The sequence below is a fragment of the Entelurus aequoreus genome, linkage group LG18, assembly GCF_033978785.1.
Source record: "Entelurus aequoreus isolate RoL-2023_Sb linkage group LG18, RoL_Eaeq_v1.1, whole genome shotgun sequence".
NCBI classification, from domain to species: Eukaryota; Metazoa; Chordata; class Actinopteri; order Syngnathiformes; family Syngnathidae; genus Entelurus; species Entelurus aequoreus.
This window is the reverse complement of record NC_084748.1, coordinates 2,292,656-2,302,547: the sequence shown is the minus strand read 5'-3', so window position 1 is coordinate 2,302,547 and position 9,892 is coordinate 2,292,656. Positions and strand designations below refer to the sequence as shown.

At 36.7% G+C, this 9,892-nt stretch overlaps 1 protein-coding gene across 13 annotated transcripts in view; it reads right to left on the bottom strand.

The window, feature by feature from the left end:
• doc2d (double C2-like domains, delta) overlaps positions 1 to 9,892 on the bottom strand; it is a 240,410-nt gene that overhangs the window by 157,140 nt on the left and 73,378 nt on the right. For 12 of the 13 annotated variants that reach the window (XM_062026282.1, XM_062026274.1, XM_062026269.1 and 9 more), the window contains one exon: positions 5,712 to 5,869. The exons of the other annotated variant lie outside the window; for it this stretch is intronic. The gene's annotated coding sequence lies outside the window, so the exon portion shown is untranslated. The remainder of the gene's footprint in view (positions 1 to 5,711; positions 5,870 to 9,892) is intronic. 13 annotated transcript variants of the gene reach the window in all.

The following is a 9,892-nucleotide window of genomic DNA, read 5'->3' as shown; positions in this document are numbered from 1 at the left end:
GACGTTTTGGTGAATTTACTGAGGAATTTGTGAAACTGAAACTAGACAAAAATAATCCCGTTGAAAGTTAATAATACTAACACAGACCCTCTTAAGCGTGTCAGCATATTAGTTACTACTAATACAGTGGCCTATTGGTTATAGAGTGTCCGCCCTGAGATGGGTAGGTTGTGAGTTCAAACCCCGGCCGAGTCATACCAAACACCATAAAAATGGGAGCCATTACCTCCCTGCTTGGCACTCAGCATCAAGGGTTGGAATTGGGGGTTAAATCACCCAAAATGATTCCCGAGCGTGACTACTGCTGCTGCTCACTGCTCCCCTCACCTCCCAGGGGGTGATCAAGGGTGATGGGTCTAATGCAGAGGACAAATTTCACCACACCTAGTGTGTGTGTGACAGTCATTGGTACTTTAACTAACTTTTACTTTAATGCTAACGACGCTAGCTTCATAACATCACACATTGGACAATAGAGTAGGTAAGAGTTGTTTTAGTTATATTGTAAAACTTACAAACGTTGCGTGGAGTAATGAGTTAAGAACCCATACGAGTAGAAATGCTATGGACGGCAAGAAGACCTAACAGCTCATCCGGTTGAAAGCACTAAAAAAAAAGGGCAGTGAGCAAACAAGTCCAAAAGATGGTGCCATAGCACAAATAACACATTTTCAAAGTATGTGCTTGTTTTTTATTTTTTAACTATTAGCATTTCCGTCAGCGGAAAAACAAATCCATAAATTGGCCGCAGGGTTCAAAGCGTAGGAAAAAAGTAGGGCTTATAGTCCGGACTTTACGGTACTCTCACCTTTGAGGTGAACTTTTGAATCACACACAAAGGGGCAAAAAAATATACATCATCAAAAATGTCCGAACTGGAAGCTCACAATGATTTTCTCCAAGTCAACAATTCATTGGTCGCCACTCCAATGGGAGCTGACTGGTGCACAAAATACCTTTTTTCATACCTTTGCTGGCCAGCCTGTCCAAAAGCAAAAGTGCTAAATAAGAGATTGTGAGCAGGGTTGTGCGTGGCGGAGGCTCTGATCGTGCTTTTCCACGCCCGAGTGGGCAAAGCAGGAGGCTTAAGGAGGATGACAAGCAGCCAGGACAGTACATTGAGACAATCAGATTCAAGTAAGGCTGAAGCCCAACACCGTCTTTAATACAACAAAGATTAGAGCAACCACCACGTCAGGACGCAGCACTCAGCAGTATGTTGCATTTATCTGCAGATAAGCACGATGGCTTCCGAGGCCCACGTGGATCATGTACAGTCCATATCATTGATTGACAGCCCACAATTCTGAGGTTTAATGCTGGGTGTCTTCACAGTCACATTAGAGAGCTTGTTTGACAAGTCTGCAGTCAATAAAGAGTGGAGAACTCAATCGCTAATGTCCCGAGGACAAAAACACCTGGAAGTCATCCTGGTAGAAAAAGTGTCATTACATTGCACTTATCATCATCATGCATCACTACAAGCATCTCGCGCCTTAATGGCTTAATGTCTTTTTTTCAAGCCATTAGTTCATTAACCTTTCCAACCTTTGCATTTTGACCTCATTATTACGCTTTAGTGGCTTGACTCACCTCGTGACCACCAATACATTAACTCTGTCTGCTCCTTGCCAACATGTCAATTATAATTAGCATCCTTTCATCAATTCCAGCATGACATGTTCATTTTGAAGGTCCACATGGAAGCATTGCAACATCTGGCATGGACAGACATATTAGGACCCCTCCTTTTGGGACGGGACAGTCCACACCAGGGGTCACCAACGCGGTGCCCGCGGGCACCAGGTAGCCCGTAAGGACCAGATGAGTAGCCCACTGGCCTGTTGTAAAAATAGCTCAAATAGCAGCACTTACCAGTGAGCTGCCTCTATTTTTTAAATGTTATTTATTTACTAGCAAGCTGGTCTCGCTTTGCCCAGCATTTTTAATTCTAAGAGAGACAAAACTCAAATACAATTTGAAAATCCAAGAAAATATTTTAAAGACTTGGTCTTCACTTGTTTAAATAAATTCATTAATTTTTTTACTTTGCTTCTTATAACTTTCAGAAAGACAAATTTAGAGGAAAAAATACAAACTTAAAAATGATTTTAGGATTTTTAAACACATATACCTTTTTACCTTTTAAATTCCTTCCTCTTCTTTCCTGACAATTTAAATCAATGTTCAAGTAAATGTATTTTTTTTATTGTAAAGAATAATAAATAAATTGTAATTTAATTCTTCATTTTATCTTCTGTTTTTTCGACGAAGAATATTTGTGAAATATTTCTTCAAACTTATTATGATTAAAATTCAAAAAAATTATTCTGGCAAATCTAGAAAATCTGTAGAATCAAATTTAAATCTTATTTCAAAGTCTTTTGAATTTATTAAAAAAATGTTCTGGAAAATCTAGAAGAAATAATGATTTGTCTTTGTTATAAATATAGCTTGGTCCAATTTGTTATATATTCTAACAAAGTGTAGATTAGATTTTAACCTATTTAAAACATGTCATCAAAATTCTAAAATTAATCTTAATCAGGAAAAATGACTAATGATGTTCTATAAATTATTTTTTTAAGTTTTTGTCTTCTTTTTTTCGGTTTAATTTAGAATTTTAAAGATTCGAAATTGAAGATAAACTATGTTTCAATTTTTTTTTTTCGTGTTTTCTCCTCTTTTAAACCGTTCAATTAAGTGTAAATATCATTAATTATTAATAATAACATAGAGTTAAAGGTAAATTGAGCAAATTGGCTATTTCTGGCAATTTATTTAAGTGTGTATCAAACTGGTAGCCCTTCACATTAATCACTACCCAAGAAGTAGCTCTTGCTTTCAAAAAGGTTGCTGACCCCTGGTCCACACAGATCCTTTCAAAAGTTGTGTCGAAAATGATAAGAAATGACTACAATTTCTGCAAAACAGGACAAACAATAGCAATACTGGCTCTGTGAAAGAGATTCCAGCCATTTATCAATTGAAGCAATCTCTAAAATGGTCGCCCGTCTCTCATGCTTTTGTCCACCTAGTTTGCCCAACCTTGACAGGGATCGAAACTGAAAGTTAACTCAGCGTGTGTGTGTGTATGTGGGCCGAGCGCACACACATTCTTCTGCACTCTCCCTGAGGGCTGCTACTTCATGACACCATTAAGATACAAAAACAAATGTAGAAGTGTAAAGATAACAATCGGGGTGAGCTAGGTGTGTATCTCTTCCAGCAGAACGAAAGCCAATTCTAAGGCGTTTTATTCTGCTTAAAGTAACAGTAGAGTGGAACACCAAGTTGCCCATATATATATATATATATATATATATATATATATATATATATATATATATATATATATATATATATATATATATATATATATATATATATATATATATATATATATATATATATATATATATATACATACACTACCGTTCAAAAGTTTGGGGTCACCCAAACAATTTAGTGGAATAGCCTTCATTTCTAAGAACAAGAATAGACTGTGGAGTTTCAGATGAAAGTTCTCTTTTTCTGGCCATTTTGAGGGTTTAATTGACCCCACAAATGTGATGCTCCAGAAACTCAATCTGCTCAAAGGAAGGTCAGTTTTGTAGCTTCTGTAACGAGCTAAAGTGTTTTCAGATGTGTGAACATGATTGCACAAGGGTTTTCTAATCATCAATTAGCCTTCTGAGCCAATGAGCAAACACATTGTACCATTAGAACACTGGAGTGATAGTTGCTGGAAATGGGCCTCTATACACCTATGTAGATATTGCACCAAAAAGCAGACATTTGCAGCTAGAATAGTCATTTACCACATTAGCAATGTATAGAGTGTATTTCTGTAAAGTTAAGACTAGTTTAACGTTATCTTCATTGAAAAGTACAGTGCTTTTCCTTCAAAAATAAGGACATTTCAATGTGACCCCAAACTTTTGAACGATAGTGTATATATATATATATATATATATATATATATATATATATATATATATATATATATATATATACATACACATACATACATACACACACACACATGTATATATATATTATATATATATATATATATATATATATATATATATATATATATATATATATATATATATATATATATATATATATATATATATATATATATATATATATATATAAATATACATACATATTAATACACACATATACACACACATATATTAATACATGTATATTAATACACACACACACACACACACACATATATATATTAATACATACATATTAATACACACTAGGGCTGCAACTAACGATTAATTTGATAATCGATTAATCTGTCGATTATTACTTTGATTGATCGATTAATAATCGGATAAAAGAGACAAACTACATTTCTATCCTTTCCAGTATTTTATTGGGGGAAAAAACAGCATACTGGCACCATACTTATTTTGATTATTGTTTCTCAGCTGTTTGTACATGTTGCAGTTTATAAATAAAGGTTTATTAAAAAATATTTAAAAGAAATTAAATTACATTTCAAAAAATATAGATAAAAAAAATTGCCTCTGCGCATGCGCATAGTATAGATCCAACGAATCGATGACTAAATTAATCGCCAACTATTTTTATAACCGATTTTAATCGATTAATTGTTGCAGCCCTAATACACACATATACACACACATATATATACATATATATACATACATATTAATACATACATATTAATACACACACACACACACACACACACATATACACACACACACACATTTTTACATACATATACACACACACATGTATATACATACATATATATATATATATCTATTTACATATGTGTATGTATGTATGTATATATATATATATATATATATATATATATATATATATATATATATATATATATATGTTTATCTATATATATGATTTATGACACCAAAATAATCCAAAATTCACAGATAAATAGATATGACCAAAGTAGTATCAATCACAGAGATTACCTAGCCATTTTGAGAGATAATGAGGAAGCCAGTCACATGATCACGTGACGTCGCACCTGGACCCTCTCTCCAGGGGCCCAGGCTTAGACCGATTACCCCCCCCCCCCCCCCCCCCACTTGTTTACCTGTGTCTCACCTTTTTTGTAAGGGGCGCCGGAAGTTGGCAGACCCGTCAGCGATCCTGTTCTGTCTCCCTGTAGTGTTTGATCCTGTTCTGTCTCCCCGTAATGTTTGATCTTGTTCTGTCTCCCTGTAATGTTTGATCCTGTTCTGTCTCCCCGTAATGTTTGATCCTGTTCTGTCTCCCTGTAATGTTTGATCCTGTTCTGTATCCCTGTAATGTTTGATCCTGTTCTGTCCCCCTGTAATGTTTGATCCTGTCCTGTCTCCCTGTAGTGTTTGTCTGATCTTGAATGGGATTGTGCTGAAAATTGTAATTACCCCTCAGGGATTAATAAAGTATTTCTGATTCTGATTCTGATTCTGAACCACGTATCCGTTCCCCATCAACAACAATGCTAACCAAGCAGACTTTGTGAGAGCCAACAACAATTACTTCGGGAAATGTTATGATCCAGGACCTCATACTGTATTTTTGAACCCGAACACAAAGAGGATGAGCAATAAGTTTCAGAAGCCGGGTGATGGATGCATTTTCATTGTGACACTGTAGCGTCGCTAGGTGCTAAACATACAAACCAAAATAAAACAAACACTTACTGTAATATTTCCACTCGTGCTGGAATGCCGAGCGATGGGACGCTCACATAATTCCGTTCAGATCAAGAATCACAATCCTCTTGCAAGAAGTGGTCTACTTTGCCATGGTGGGGACGTGAAAGTGGACCAGCCTGCCGGTCCATGGCCACATTTGTCTCCTACCAGGTGAGAGATGCATGAATTATAATACACAATTTACTCTGGGCAAGTTTGAGACCAATCAGAAACAGTCGTTGTCTCAAATGTGTCAACAATAGCAGCGTAAGCTAGCATTAGCTCACTGCTATCACTGCGGCGCTAAAATAGTCCGTCTGCGTTAGCGCTTATAATAACAATATCACTCAGGTCAGGACATGTAGATGGAGTATTGATGGTGGATGTTTTTAGAGAGTTTAATGAGAAGGACCCTCCATCTGTTCATTTCCTACAAAGTCTGCCCTTCTCAAAGCCAATGTTTTCCTTTTTCTAGTATCGATAAATTCCCTTTTAAAACGATTTTGGATCAATACCTATCTTCCGAAAGGCAAACTCTCTGAGCACAGATGGATATATTTGAAATGTAGGAATATAAATCAGTCTATCGATATATCAATCAATCGTTACACCTCTAATATTATATTAATGTACATATACAGTATATTAAATAAATGATAAATGGGTTGTACTTGTATAGCGCTTTTCTACCTTCAAGGTACTCAAAGCGCTTTGACACTATTTCCACATTCACACACACATTCACACACTGATGGCGGGAGCTGCCATGCAAGGCGCTAACCAGCAGCCATCAGGAGCAAGGGTGAAGTGTCTTGCCCAAGGACACAACGGAAATATGATATACATATACAACAATATGTATACATGAAATGTAGATACTATATACGTATATTCATACAGTTCTGAAGTGTAGTAATATACTGTAGATATTAAATATAAATGCAATGTCATTAAAGTGTCTCAATTAATTTTGATATAAAAATCACTAGAGTACACTAACTTCAGTTATTTGTATTATTATTATTATTATTTGTTTACCTTTATTGAGATGTAATCAGTTTTCCCAGGGAGTCCTGCACACTAAACACCCGTGCACGGTGGCGAAGTGTTTCAAGACAACGGCGGTGATTTGGATGGACAAAGCTGGGATCGAACGTGCAACCCTTAAGTTGCTGGCACGGCCGCTCTACCATCTGAGCCACGCCGATCACGTTATCATGACCTCCAACTCTGCGTGCCGCCTCGTTCAGAGTGCGTGTGTTTACGCAGATGTTTGTACACCAGCACACATAGCAGCGGATATGGAGCATCCCAGCCGTGATTGGGTCAGCCCTGCTCTAACGCACCTTTCTCTCCAACACACAACTGAGGTCTAATCCAGTCATTTGGCTGCAAGTGTGTGTGCGTGCGGGGAATGACTTTTTTATGAGAGCTGACTAGATTCTCTGGAGAACAGCGTCTTGAGAGAAGAGCTTGGTTTTATTCCTTTTATGCTCATTTGGAGAATACAATTTACAGAGCTTGAAATGAGCTGCTTAGTGAGTGGAGTGAAAAAAAATACAGAACGGATCCTAAAGTCCTTCCTTATTGACACCAGCTGAAAATATTTCTATAATCAACATATATATTAATCATCTGTCTTATACTTAATATATATATTTTATTTTTTTTAGCTTTGCAGCTTATTGTTAGTTTAAATATTCCACATTTGGCAACAAGGGACGCTCTGATCAGGGTTTTATGCTGCTGATCATCAATGAGTGAGATTGGCTGATACATTTGGGTGACATACAAGTAATGTCTTTAAAAAAACGAGTTGTTTTTTTCAAACATTTTTAAATGTATATATATATTTTCTCCGGGTCCCTGTTTTTGATTTTCATAATCGTCATTAAAAATATCAATAATTATTAGGGATGTCCGATAATGGCTTTTTGCCGATATCCGATATTGTCCAACTCTTTAATTACCGATACCGATATCAACCGATATATGCAGTCGTGGAATTAACACATTATTATGCCTAATTTGGACAACCAGGTATGGTGAAGAGAAGGTACTTTTTAAAAAAATGAGTAAAATAAGATAAATAAATTAAAAACATTTTCTTGAATAAAAAAGAAAGTACAACAATATAAAAACAGTTACATAGAAACTAGTAATGAATGAAAATGAGTCAAATGAACTGTTAAAGGTTAGTACTATTAGTGGAGCAGCAGCACGCACAATCATGTGTGCTTACGGACTGTATCCCTTGCAGACTGTATTGATATATATTGATATATAATGTAGGAAGCAGAATATTAATAACAGAAAGAAACAACCCTTTTGTGTGAATGAGTGTAAATGGGGGAGGGAGGTTTTTTGGGTTGGTGCACTAATTGTAAGTGTATCTTGTGTTTTTTATGTTGATTTAATAAAAAACCAAAAAAAAAAAAAAAACCAAAAAAAAAAAAACGATACCAATAATAAAAAAAACGATACCGATAATTTCCGATATTACATTTTAACGCATATATCGGCCGATAATATCGGCAGGCCGATATTAACGGACATCTCTAATAATTATTGATATTGACCGATATAAAACATGTGAAGCAGTTTTCAGCCATATGGCCCTTTAAAGGCCTACTGAAAGCCACTACTAGCAACCACGCAGTCTGATAGTTTATATATCAATGATGAAATCTTAACATTGCAACACATGCCAATACGGCCGGGTTAACTTATAAAGTGACATTTTACATTTCCCGCTAAACTTCCGGTTGAAAAGGTCTATGTATGATGACGTATGCGCGTGACGTCGATGGTTGAAACGGAAGTATTGGTACACCATTGTATCCAATACAAAAAAGCTCTGTTTTCATCTCAAAATTCCACAGTATTCTGGACATCTGTGTTGGTGAATCTTTTGCAATTTGTTTAATGAACAAAGAAGACTGCAAAGAAGAAAGTTGTAGGTGGGATCGGTGTATTAGCGGCCGGCTGCAGCAACACAACCAGGAGGACTTTGACTTGGATAGCAGACGCGCTATCCGACGCTAGTCGCCGACCGCATCGATGATCGGGTGAAGTCCTTCGTCGCGCCATCGATCGCTGGAACGCAGGTGAGCACGGGTGTTGATGAGCAGATGAGGGCTGACGTAGGTGGAGAGCTAATGTTTTTAGCATAGCTCTGTCGAGGTCCCGTAGCTAAGTTAGCTTCAAATTTATCGTTAGCAACAGCGTTGCTAGGCTTCGCCAGGCGGTACAGCATTAACCGTGTAGTTACAGGTCCAGTGTTTGGTAGTATTGTTGATCTTCTGTCTATCCTTCCAGTCAGGGGCTTATTTCTTGCTATCACGTTAGCTCAGTAGCTAAAGTGCTTCGCCGATGTATTGTCATGGAGATAAAAGTCACTGTGAATGTCCATTTTGCGTTCTCGACTCTCATTTTCAAGAGGATATAGTATCCCAGGTGGTTTAAAATACAAATCCGTGATCCACAATAGAAAAAGGAGAGAGTGTGGAATCCAATGAGCCAGCATGTACCTAAGTTACGGTCAGAGCGAAAAAAGATATGTCTTGCACTGCATTCTAGTCCTTCACTCTCACGTTCCTCATCCACAAATCTTTCATCCTGGCTCAAATGAATGGGGTAATCGTCGCTTTCTCGGTCCGAATCGCTCTCGCTGCTGGTGTAAACAATGGGGAAATGTGAGGAGCCTTTCAACCTGTGACGTCACGCTACTTCCGCTACAGGCAAGGCTTTTTTTTATCAGCGACCAAAAGTTGCGAACTTTATCGTCGATGTTCTCTACTAAATCCTTACAGCAAAAATATGGCAATATCGCAAAATGATCAAGTATGACACATAGAATGGATCTGCTATCCCCGTTTAAATTTAAAAAATTAATTTCAGTAGGCCTTTAATCTCTATTGGCAGGGTTAGAAATAGGTACAGCAGTCTTGGCAGTACATCCATTTTAATGGAATCAATTCTAGAGCTAAGGCTAAAAAAAGGAATTAAGTTCCATCTTGCTATGTCATCTTTTATTTTTTTATGTATAGGTAGATAATTGTATTCTGATAATTTTGTTAGATCTTTTGACAAATTAATGCCCGGGTATTTAAAAGACTCTGTTTGCCATATCAGAGGGTAACTACTTCTGATTTCCCCTGGTGGGTTATAATTATATGAGAGTAGAT